The 13,404-nt window shown below is 37.9% G+C and overlaps 1 protein-coding gene across 7 annotated transcripts in view; it reads right to left on the bottom strand.

Annotated features, from left to right (window-relative positions):
- TDRD3 (tudor domain containing 3) overlaps positions 1-13,404 on the bottom strand; it is a 172,265-nt gene that overhangs the window by 124,713 nt on the left and 34,148 nt on the right. The window lies entirely within an intron of this gene.

Raw genomic sequence — 13,404 nt, 5'->3', positions numbered from 1 at the left:
ACAATACCTTAATAAACATAAAAGGAGGGAGAAATAGGAGCGGCACCAGAATTTCAGATTGCTAATCTACCAACGTACTGAGGAAGTGGTAACACTGGATAAAACAAAGGCCTCCAAGTCCCTAGTCCAGTCTTCGTTACGTTATACTAGAGCTGCCTCATAGCTTTTCTGTTATTAAAAATGCTGATAAAAATACATATTCAAAAAATAAAATTTAATCAACAGGACGCAAGGAACCTAAAATTAAATACAATCAGAAAAAACTATCTATATTTTAAATTAATAACATAACCACAATAAAATAAAAAACTTACCCAAGTAAGATTAAACATGGTACTTCAAAAATGTTCAATGAAAAGAAAAAAAGAAACCTCTAAACAAATACTGTACTCTATTTAGTAGGCTTCAAAAGATGCTACTACAGTAGCATGGATGTTGCAACTCTGAAACTACTTTGAGTAAACATACTGATGATGCTGGGAGCAAATGTTATCACTGTTGGAGAAGGGAGATACGAATACCAATGGGATCAGATCTTGTCAACATGGCGGCGTAGGCAGGCTCTGAACTCACCTCCTCCCACAAACACAACCAGGCTACAACTATTCTTGGAAAAATTACCCCAGAGAGAGAACTGAAAACTGGGTAAAAAGAAGCTCCACAACAAGAGACAGTCCTGACTGAGGCAGAAGAGGCAGAAATTCCTTCTGGAGAGAAAAAAAGCCATCTTCACAAGCTGCAGAGCTTCATAGCCAAGCAGGAGCCACCCTAAGGTACACAGGCTTCCCTGGAGGAGTGGGGACCTGAGGAGGGGTACGTTACTGCTATAAGCATCCTTCTGACTCAGCACAACTGAGATGAGAGTCATAATATCTGGCTTTGCTGGCTACTAACTACAATGGGAATACCCCCAGGAAAGCTATCAGACACAAGGCGAAAAACCCCAGCTCTTAAAGGGCCCACACAGAAATTCACCTGTCTCAAAGAGCAACGTAAAATCACCAGAAAGAAAGGTGCACAGTCCTTTGGTGAAAAGAGACTCCCCTGATAGGCTCGGGGTGCAACTTGGTGAAAGGTGAGACCTCTCTGGGGACTGAGACATTGGCGGCAGCCACTGCTGTGACCTAGTACAGGTGTGCTGACACAGACACTGACAGACACCATTGGAGTTCTTCCTCAGGCCTGTTAGCCCAGGGGTCTGGCACACCCACTAGAGTGCAGATTTAATCCAGTTCAGCCAGAACAGGCACCCCTGCTAGGGACTAGCCTCACCCAACAGCAAGCCCTCAGGCTACTTATTGGCCTGCACAGACCGGGTGCCTCAAATATCTACAGGCAGGCAAGTGTGTCTGCCTCTGTTGTGGGGCAGGAACTGTGTGAGGAGCAGTGAACTGTGAACTGTGGGGGGCGTCGGTGGAGAGTGTGGGGGCATCTGCAGTGGGGCGACTGGGTACACTCTAGGAGGTCAGAGAGTGTGCACAGGCCAGGACTGTGTTGACAGCATGTGTGGACCTGTTGGGGGGGCGGGGCGCTGATCAGTGGCAGAAGACCTGCACTTCACAAACAGCCACACAGGGGATTGGCCCTGCCTTCCAACGCCTGAAACAATTGGGTGATCCTGTGCCCTGGGCCAGCACTACTCAGCTGCAAGTGTGACATAGCTGACAACAGCCTTGCAGGCCTGAGGCCTACAGCAATTGTAAGCCCCTGAGCCTAGCAACAAGCCACACTGGGTGCCTACTCACTTAGAAAAACTGCAACAGGACTGTACTATTAGACCTTGCAGGCAATGGTCCTGGGGCTCCCCAAACCTGATTTACAAACAGCCGGCCAGGGAGGGAAAACCTACACACCCTGGGTAGCTGCAGTAAGTGCAACCCTGCCACAACAGAAGGGCACACATAGCCCACACAGGGATCACTGCTGAAACATTTAGACTGGTGATGAGAGGGAAGTACACTGCTGGACCTCAAAAGGCATCTCTTACATAAGGCCACTTCTCCAAGATCAGGAAACATAGCTGACTCACCTAATACATAGATATAAGCACAGAGAAAGAGGTACAATGAGGAGGCAAAGGACTATGTTCCAAGCAAGGGAATCCCAGAAGAACTAATGAAACAGAAATAAGCAATCTACCTGAGAAAGAGTTCAAACAAAAACTCATAAGGATGCTCAAGGATCTTGGGAGAAGACTGCATGAACACAGTGAAAACATCAACAAAGAACTGGAAAATATAAAAAAGAACCAATCATAAATGAGAATATAATATGGAAAATGAAAAACTGACTAGAGGGACTCAATAGCAGAGTAGATGATACAGAAGACTGGATCAGCAAGCTGGACCAAAGACTAGAGAAAATCACCCAAGCTGAACAGATAAAAGAAAAAAGAATTAAAAAGAATGAGAACAGTCTAAGGGAACTCTGGAACCATATCAAGTGCACTAACATTCATATTATAGGTGTCCCAGAAGGAAAAGAGAGAGACAAAGGGGCAGAGAATCTATTTGAAGAAATAATAGCTGGAAACATTCCTAACATAAGGAAGAAAACAGACATCCAGTTAGAGGAAGCACAGGGAGCACCAAACAAGATAAACCCAAAGAGGCCCACAACAAGATACAGTATAATTAAAATTTCCAAACTTAAAGATAAAGAGAGAATCCTGAAAGCTAGCAAGAGAAAGGCAACAGTGACACACAAAGGAAAGCCCATAAGGTTATCAGCAGACTTCCCAGCCAAAACCCTACAGGCTAGAAGAGAATGGCAAGACATATTTAAAGTGCTGAAAGGAAAAAACCTACAGCCAAGAACATTCTATCTGGTAAGGTTATCATTCAGAATGGAAGGAGAGATAAGGAGTTTCCAAGACAAGCAAAAATTAAAGGAGTTTACCATCAAGACACCAGTTCTACAAGAAATGCTGAAGGGACTTGTTTAAGTGGGTAAGAGAAGGCCAGAAATAAGAATAAGAAAATTATATTTTTTAAAAAAACAGGCCAGAAACCACTGGTAAAGGCAAAAATACAGTAAAGGTAGCAGATCAATGACCTATGAAGACAATATGAAGGTTAAAAGACAAAAGTACTTAAATTACCTGTTTCAATAATAAGAGGATAGTGGATAGACACACACAAAATAAGAGATTAGATATTATTTCAAAAACATAAAATGTGAGAGGAGGGGAGTAAAAGAGTAGAGCTCTTAGAAAGAGGTCAAACTAAAGAGACTACCAACTCAATATACAATGCTATATACTTGTATATATACTCAATATACATTGTAATATACATTGCTATATACTAGGATATTATATAGGAACCTCATGTTAATCACAAACCAGAAACCTATAATAAATAAACAAATAAGCAAGAGAAAGAAAATCAAACATTTTACTAAAGAAAGCCATCAAACCATAAAGAAAGACAGCAAGAGAAGAACAACAGAGAACTACCAAAACACCCAGAAAAGAAGAAAATGGCAACAAATACATATTTTTTAATAGCTACTTTAAATGTCAATAGACTAAATGCTCCAAGCAAAAGGCACAGGGTGGCCAATTGGATAAAAAAACAAGACCCATATATATGCTGCATACAAGAGACATACTTCAGACCTAAAGACACTCACAAACTGATAGTGAAAGGATGGAAAAAGATACTCCATGCAAATGGCAAAGAAAAGAAAGCTAGGGTAGCAATACTTAAATCACACAAAATAGACTTTAAAACAAAAACTGTAACAAGAGACAAAGAAGGGCACTACATAATGATAAAAGGAACAATCCAACAAGAGGATATAACACTTGTAAATATCTATGCATCTAACACAGGAGCATCTAAATATATAAAGCAATTATTAACAGACATAAAAGGAGAGATAGACAGTAACACAATAAGAGAGGGGACTTTAACACTCAATTTACACCAACGGATAGACCATCCAAACAGAAGATGAATAAGGAAACACTGGCCTTAAAGGACACATTAGATCAGATGGACTTAGTAGATATATACAGAACATTCCATCCAAAAACCACAGAATACACATTCTTTTCAAATGCACATAGGACATTCTCCAGGATTGATCACGTATTAGGCCACAAAATAAGCCTCAATAAATTTAAGAAGATCGAAATAATGCCAAGCACCTTTTCTGACCACAAAGATGAAACTAGAAATCAACTACAGGAAGAAAATCAGGAAAGCCACAAAAATGTGGAGATTAAACAAAATGGTACTGAACAACGAGTGGGTTAATGAAGAAATCAAAGAAATCAAAAAATAGCGGGAGACAAATGAAAACAAAACTATGACATGCTAAAATCTATAGGAGACAGCAAAAGTGGTTCTAAGAGGGAAATTTATAGCAATTCAGGCCTACCTCAACAAACAAGAAAAATCCCAAAGAATCTAACAGTGCACCTAAAGGAACTGGAAAAAGAACAAACAAAGCCCAAAATCAGCAGAAGGAAGGAAATAATAAAAACTAAAGCAGAAATCAACGAAATAGAGATTTAAAAAAAATAGAAAACATCAATGAAACCAAGAGCTGGTTCTGTGAAAAGATAAACAAAATTGACAAACTTTTAGCTAGATTCACCAAGAAAAAAAGAGAGAAGGCTCATATAAATAAAATCAGAAATGAAAGAGGAGAAATTACAACGGACACCTCAGAAATATAAAAGATTATAAGAGAACACTATGAAAAGGTATACGAACAACAAATTGGATAATCTAGAAGAAATGGATAAATTCTTAGAAACATACAACCTCGAAAACTGAATCAAGAAGCACAGGATTTGAAGAGACTAATCACCAGTAAGGAGATCAAAACAGTAATCAAAACTTTCCCCAAAAATAAAAGTCCAGGACCAGACAGCTTCCCTGGTGAATTCTACCAAACATTCAAAGACTTAATATGTGTCCTTCTCAAACTCTTCCAAAAAACTGAAGAGGAGGGGAAGCTTCCTAACTCATTCTACAAAGCCAACAGTATCCTGATACCAAAACCAGACAAGGACAACACAAAAAAGAAAATTACTGGCCAATATCACTGATGAACACCAACGCAAAAATTTTAAACAAAATACTAGCAAATCGAATACAACAATACATTAAAAAGATCATACATCATGATCAAGTGGGTTTCATTCCGGGGATGCAGGGATGGTTCAACATCCACAAAGTAATCAACATGATACACCACATTAACAAAATGAAGAAGAAAAATCACATGATCATCTCAACAGATGCCAAGAAAGCATCCGACAAGATACAGCATCTATTTATGATAAAAACTCTAAATAAAATGGGTATAGAAGGAAAATACCTCAACATAATAAAGGCCATATATGACAAACCCACAGCTAATATCATTCTCAACGGAGAAAAACTGAAAGCTATCCCTCTAAGAACAGGAACCAGACAAGGATGCCCACTTTCACCAGTCTTATTTAACATAGTATTTGAGGTCCTAGCCGGAGTAATCAGGCAAGAAAAAGAAATAAAACGGATCCAGATCAGAAAAGAGGAAGTGAAACTGTCACTATTTGCAGACTACATGATTTTACATATAGAAAACCCTAAAGAATGCACTAGGAAACTTCCAGAAATAACAAATCAATACAGTCAAGTTGCAGGACACAAAATCAACATACAAAAGTCAGTTGTGTTTCTATACACTAAAAACAAAGTAGCAGAAAGAGAAGTTAAGATTCCTGGGGCCAGCCCAGTGGCATAGCAGTTAAGTGCACACATTCCACTTTGGCAGCCTGGGTTCTCGGTTTGGATCCTGGGTGCAGACATGGCATCGTGTGGGAAGCCATGCTGTGGTAGGCGTCCCACATACAAAGTAGAGGAAGATGGACATGGATGTTAGCTCAGGGCCAGTCTTCCTCAGCAAAAGGAGGAGGATTGGCAGCAGATGTTAGCTCAGGGCTAATCTTCCTCAAAAAAAAAAAAGAATACAACCCCATTTACAATTGCAACAAAAATAATAAAATACCTAGGAATTAAACTTAATCAAAGAGTTGAAAGATCTGTACACAGAAAACTATAAAACATTGTTGAAAGAAATTGAAGAAGATACAAACAAATGGAAAGATATTCCATGCTCTTGGACTAGAAGAATTAACATAGTTGAAACACTGATGCTTCCAGAAGCAATCTATAGATTCAATACACTCCCTATCAAAGTTCCAACAATATTTCTCACAGAAATAGAACAAAGCATTCTAAATTTTATATGACACAACAAAAGACCCCTAATAGCCAAAAGAATCCTGAGAAAAAAGAACAAAGCTGGAGGTAATACACTCCCTGATTTCAAACTATACTGCAAAGCTATATAACCAAAACAGCATGGTACTGGCACAAAAAGAGACACACAGATTAATGGAATAGAATTGAGAGCCCAGAAACAAACCCACACATATACGGACAGCTAAATTTTCAACAAGGGAGCCAAGAACATAGAATGGTTAAGGAGAGTCTCTTCAATAAATGGTGTTGGGAAAACTGGACAGCCACATGGAAAAGAATGAATGTAGACCATTATCTTATGCCATGCACAAAAATCAACTCAAAATGGATTAAAGACTTGAATGTAAGACCTGAAACCATGAAACTTCTAGAAGAAAACATAGGCAGTACGCTCTTCGCTATCGGTCTTGGCAGCATTTTTTCAAATACCATGTCTGACTGGGCAAGGGAAACAAAAGAAAAAATAAACAAACGGGACTACATCAAACTAAAAAGCTTCTGCACAGTAAAGGAAACCATCAACAAAATAAAAAGATGACCTAATAATTGGGAGAAGATATTTGCAAACCATATGTCAGATAAGAGATTAATATCCAAAATATACAAAGAACTCATATATCTCACAACAAAAAAACCAACAACCCAATTAAAAAGTGGGCAAAAGATCTAAACAGAGATTTCTCCAAAGGAGATATACAGATGGCCAACAGGCACATGAAAAGATGTTCAACATCATTAACTATCAGGGAAATGCAAATCAAAACTACAATGAGATATCACCTCACTCTCGTCAGAATGGCTATAATTAACAAGACAGGAAACAATAAGTGTTGGAGAGGATGTGGAGAGAAGGGAATCCTTGCACACTGCTGGTGGGAGTGGAAACTGGTGCAGCCACTATGGAAAACAGTATGGGGTTTTCTCAGAAAATTAAGAATAGATCTACCATATGATCCAGCTATTCCACTGCTTGGTATTTAACCAAAGAACTTGAAAACACAAATGCATAAAGATACATGCACCTCTATGTTCACTGCAGCATTATTCATGATAGCCAAGACTTGGAAGCAACCTAGGTGCCCCTCAAGGGATGAATGGATAAAGAAGATGTGGTATATATACACAATGGAATACTACTCAGACATTAGAAATGATGAAATCTGGCCATTTGCAACAACATAGATGGACCTTGAGGGTAGTATGCTAAGGGAAATAAGTCAGAGGGAGCAAGTCAAATACTGTATGATCTCACTCACAAGTAGAAGATAAAAACAATGACAAACACATAGCAACAGAGATTGGATTAGTGGTTACCAAAGAGGAAGTAGGGAGGGAAGAGGGCGAAAGGAGTGATTAGGCACATGTGTGGCGATGGACTGTAACTAGCCTTTGTGGAGAACATGATGTAATCTACACAGAATTCAAAATATATTATGACATACACCTGAAAGTTATATAATGCTGTAATCCAACGTTACTGCAATGAAAAATAAATTTTTTAAAAAAAGAAAAAAGGCTGCTTTTAAAAACAATAAATCTTGATTTCCTTTACGCCAAAAAAAAGAAGCAAATACAGATGGGAGAAAGCTAGAAATAAACCTCTGGTGTTGAACCAGAAATAGAACTTTCAGGATAAACTTATGATTTTATATTTATATATCAATTTATTCATTCTTATTTGTGTGGATTATCCACAAAGAGCACATGCCTCATGTAATAGTAATATCTTTATTAATCTAAACACAAGGGGAAGAAAGCACTCATATAATATCTGGCATTTAAAAATTAAGAACTGTTAATTTTAATAAATTAAGAGATTAATTAAACAGCTTTATTAACAGATTAATAAAATCTCAATACTATAAGGACAATGTTAACACCAGTTTCCAATAAAAACATTTTTGCGACTTTAAAGATGTGCGTATGAACAAAGATGATACTTAAATAATTTCCACAAATAGTAAATATGTGCATTCCTATTAACGATTTATGGTAGCAACAATCCTAAAGTGAATAAAAGCCAGACTGGCAAGAGGTCAGGTTGTATAAGGATGTATTTTAAAAGCATACCTATACAAAAGCTTTATGTTGACAAAACTATATTTTACGAATCCACTTTTTTTTTTTGACTTCTGTGATTTAGAAAAATATGAAACCCACATTTTGGCAGTGAACTCACCATTCGTGTAATGTTTAAATAAAGACTCAAACCTTGTTATTTTATTTGTCAAAAAAACCTGATACTTCGTTGCCAACAGATATAGATACAAACATATTTCTAGTGTATGCAATGGCACTCAAATATGTCAATTAGGTTACAAAAACTAGGTTACAAGAATTTGGCCTTTTACGTGGCCAAAAACATTAACTAGGGATCTTTTTTTAAAGTCTCCTTAAAGCTAATTCAAGAATTTTTATTTCCTTCCCTCAGCAAAATGTTTATTTGTGACTTATTTGTCCCCACAAGTAAAGTTAAAAGTTCACACTCATCTTCAAGAAGTCTATGGTCCAGTGAACTGGCAGACATAAAAAGAAGAAGCCATAATAAACAGAAACAAAAATGTTCTAATGTATCCTGTATGAAAAACATGAACGGGACAGTTAAATCTGCGTGGAAATATCAGGGTAGGCTCTAAAGAAGTGTAGCTGAGATTAGAAGTGGGCTGAGATTAGAAAGAACACAACCCTGTAACTGGAATATAAAAACCTTGTATGATTGAAAAAAGCTCAGAGGTGAGAAATAGGTATGCAAATTTTAGCAGTTAAAAGTATATTCTAGGGCCAGCCCCATGGCGGATTGGTTAAGTTCTTGAGCTCCGCTTTGGCGGCCCAGGCTTTTGCTGGTTGGGATCCTAGGCGAGGACACAGCACTGCTCATCAGGCCACGCTGAGGCGGCATCCCACATAGCACATCTAGAAGGAACCATAACTAAAATATACAACTATATACTGGAGGGCTTTGAGGAGAAGAAGAAGAAAAATAAATAATAAAAATAAATTTTTTAAAAAAAGATTAGGGCCGGCCCAGTGATGCAGCGGTTAAGTGCGTGCTCACGTTCCGCTTTGGCGGCCCGGGGTTCACCAGTTTGGATCCTGGGTGTGGACATGGCACTGCTTGGCAAGCTATGCTGTGGTAGGCGTCCCACATATAAAGTAGAGGTAGAGGGTCACGGATGTTAGCTCAGCTGCCAATCTTTAAAAATATATATATATATATTCTATGTCCAAATTGTAGCATCAGTAATCATTCTATAATTGCAATGTTAAACTCATATATTGCATCATAAAGTCTGCAATAAGTAAGAAAGGTTTCATTTTTCAATTTTATACCTCTCCCAACTGGCAGTTTCCTTATTTGACAAATATGGAATTTCTTACACTATCTGCCTTAATAAAGGAAGATCTCATTTATAATTGAGGCATATTAATACAATTCTAAAGTAGTTATTACTTGACAAAATCCAGTACATCACCATTTGCCAAAACACGTAGTCTCAGTAACAAATAAGTTTGGCAACATATTATACTGCCCTTTAAGAAAGTTACAAGACAAGGTAACATAACATATTAAATGCTCTGAGGAATCCTACAATAAACAACATCTTTGTTTTCCTTGTTTTTTTATGGCTGAATAATATTCCATTGTGTATATATACACCAACTTCTTTATCCATTCATCCACCAATGGACATTTACGTGGTTTCCATGTCTTGGCTACTGTAAATAATGCTGCTATGAACATGAGAGTGTGGATATCTTTTCAAGTTAGTGTTTTCATTTCCTTTAGCTATATTCCCAGAAGTGGCATTGTTGGATTATATGGTATTTCTATTTTTAATTTTTTGAGGAACCTCCATACCGTTTTCCATAGTGACTGTACCAATTTACAATCCCACCAACAGTGCACAAGGGTTCCCGTTTCTCCACATCCACTCCAGAATTTGTTATCTCTTGTTTTTTTGATGATGGTTATTCTAATAGGCATGAGGTGATATTTCATTGTGGTTTTAGTTTGCATTTCCTTAATGACTAGTGATGAGCACCTTTTCACGTATCTGTTGGCTACTCATATACCTTCTTTGGAAAAGTGTCTATTCAGGTCCTTTGTCCATTTTTTAATTGGAAGATTTATTAACTTATTTTTGCCATTGAGTTGTAAGAGTTCTTGATAAATTTCGGATATTAACGTCTTATCAGATACATAGTTTGCAAATATTTTTTCCCATTCCGTAGGTTGTCTTTTCATTTTGTTGATGGTTTCTTTTGCCGTGAAGATTTTTAGTTTGATGTGGTCCCACTTGTTTTTTTCCTTTTGTTGCTTATGCTTTAGGTGTGATTTTTTTTAATAGAGAGTTATTAGATAATGGAATCTACTTTCCTATTTAACATACTCAGAACATATTTTGTATTAACATATTAGTTTTCGAGGATTTAACATTATTTGTAAGTAACTCTAGAAGTCTCCACATAGTAATGTGTAATTTTGCTATCTGCTGAATGGCTGCTTTGTCGGGGTGAGTCACAAAAGAGCTTAGCCAAACACCAGATATCCACATCCCAGTATAGCTTCAGCACTCTACAGTGGTATTCACAAAGGAAGCAGGCCATACCTTTCACCAATATCAAGGCCTACTATAATTCCTCTAACAGATGAAAAATATATTTTAAGTACCATGGCTATTTCCCTGTATTGTAAAATGAAAGTATTAAGTCACACAATGTATAAATTAGGCCATATAAATAACTAAACTCAGGATGCCTAGTAATGTAATAACAGCAGCAGCTAACACCGCTTACTATGTGCTAGACACTGTTCTAAGTGCTTTGTGTATATTAACTTATTTAATCCTCAAACAACTCTGTGAGGTAGGTATTACTCATTTTACAGATGAGGAACCTCAGGCACAAAGAGCTTAATTAACTTGCTTGCAAACACACAGCTTGCAAATGACGGAGCTGGCATGCTAACTCCACGCGTCTGACTCCAGTCTGTATTCTTAGTAACCATTAAACCCAGAGTTAAAAAACACTCAGACACTGAAGACGGGTCTGTACTAACTCACAGTACGGCCTGAGATAAGAAACTCACAGTGCTGTGCTTCAGGTTAGTCACATATAAAATAAAAGAGCTGGAAGCGACGATCCTTAATGCCGCATCTGGTTTCAGTCATTAAAGACTTCTGAAGTCATAACATTATGCAGCTTCCAACACCATAGGTCCACCTTTCCAGGCTTGTTGACCCTTTTCCTCTGCTTCTTCAATCATTTCCTTGAAAGCACCTCAGCATGCCACTGAAAAACTTGAATTTTAACATTCAGGGAAATATTGAGAGGAAGTTTTGCTTTTGCAAAATAATCCTTTCCTCAGATCTCTTTCTTTTCCTTAACTACCGTGTGGATTAACTACAAATGCTTTTGCCTGCATGCAACAGCAAACTAGACTGGAGGGAAGCAATATCAGAGGCTGAGACCTCAATGAGGAAGCTACTGCATCAATCCAAATCAGAGATGATGATGGCCTAGATTAAGGAAGTGACAAAGAGGGTACAGATAGGCAGAAAGAGGAAAGAGGCATTTAAAGATAAAAATCTATAGGACCCAGTGAATTAGGGGAAATGAGTAAGGATGGATGGTAAGAGGTTATTTGTGAGGAGCAGTTTTGGGGGAAAGATGATAAGTTCAGTTTGGGACATGCTTGATTTAATATATCTCCAAGATAGTCAGGTGGGAAAGACCTGCAGGTAGATGAGTTCAGGAGAATTGTCTGAGCCAAAGATATACAAATCGAGGTTCATCAGCATGGAAACGGCAATTGAGACAATGAGAGATTATGTGACCCAGAGCAAGTATATAAAGTGAGAAGAGAGGAGCCTCTACAACAGAAACTTCTAGCATGCTGCAAATCCTCAATAAATATCTGATGAGTGAATGAAAAAAGACAAGCAAAGAAAGAAGAGCCAACACAGGCGCCTCCTAGGCACACAGGAAAGTGACCATACACAATCTGGCCCCAGTCATCCACTCCAGCCTCATTCCCAGACATGTAACCACCGTGCCCTCACAAACAAGGTACCTTAGATTACACCAAGTTACCAGCTACTCCAAAACCAAAACCATGCCATTCACTTTTATACTTCCTCTTCTTTTTCCCCTTTCCTCTACCTGAAACACTTTCCTCATCCCATCTCCAACAAATTCCTCATCATTCCTCAAGAATGAGCTCAAGTCTCCTCCTCTGCCGGCTTTCTTCAATCAGGATCAGGCTTCAATTGAAGATTTTTCTCAACCACTATTCTAGCACAATATATCACTATACTTTGTTATTTGTATAGAAGACCAGTCCTCTCCACTTCAGCCTCCCTCAAGGTAAGGCATCCTTAGCACTGTGCCTGCCTCGCTAGCAGTTAAAAAAATCCTGATGAATCAAACACATTCTGTGAAAGAACATATAAGAAATAATCTAAAAAACGAACTAGTTGATTTCTCTGAGCCTCTGTTTTTATCTGTAAAATGAAGATAACAGTACCTTCCTCAATGTATTATAGTTGAAGAATAAATGTCATAACATATGAAAAGTGCTTACTCCAGTGCCTGGCACACAGAAGAATTTAATAAATAAGCCTTGAAAAAATAAATAAATAAAATTAGGCCTGCAAGAAAATTTGGGACCACATTATACAGGCCCTACAGTATCTTTCATTCAGTTTTTCTCTTTTCCAAGATAAATTCTAAAATGTTGAGGCATGCCCTGTGAGGTATCCCATTATTAAATTCTTTATTCACAGTGGAACTCAGATGTTCTTGACACTTTCCTGTGTTCCATTCATTTGACAGTATCTTATGACAGTGTTTTATGACATTTCAGTTTGGGGCTATAGCCATCATCAGGGTGGAAGTTTTTGAAATTTTTTAAATGTCTATTTTTAGTAGAGTAGAGTATGGATAGAAGGTTGGATTATATATGAAACAAAATAGGAAAGAGGAGAGGAGAGGAATAAGAGGAAGGGGAAAAGGTGGAGGAGAAAAGTAGTCAATATTCTCTCACCTTCCACTGCTCAATGGCATACACTCAAACTCTGGCAGCCAGGTGTCTGCCCACATAAAACAAAAAAACAAAAACAAAGAAACACACGGAGTT

The sequence above is a fragment of the Equus przewalskii genome, chromosome 16 (assembly GCF_037783145.1).
Source record: "Equus przewalskii isolate Varuska chromosome 16, EquPr2, whole genome shotgun sequence".
In the NCBI taxonomy this organism is placed as follows: domain Eukaryota; kingdom Metazoa; phylum Chordata; class Mammalia; order Perissodactyla; family Equidae; genus Equus; species Equus przewalskii.
The sequence above is the reverse complement of the archived record's forward strand: the minus strand, read 5'-3'. Positions and strand labels throughout refer to the sequence as shown.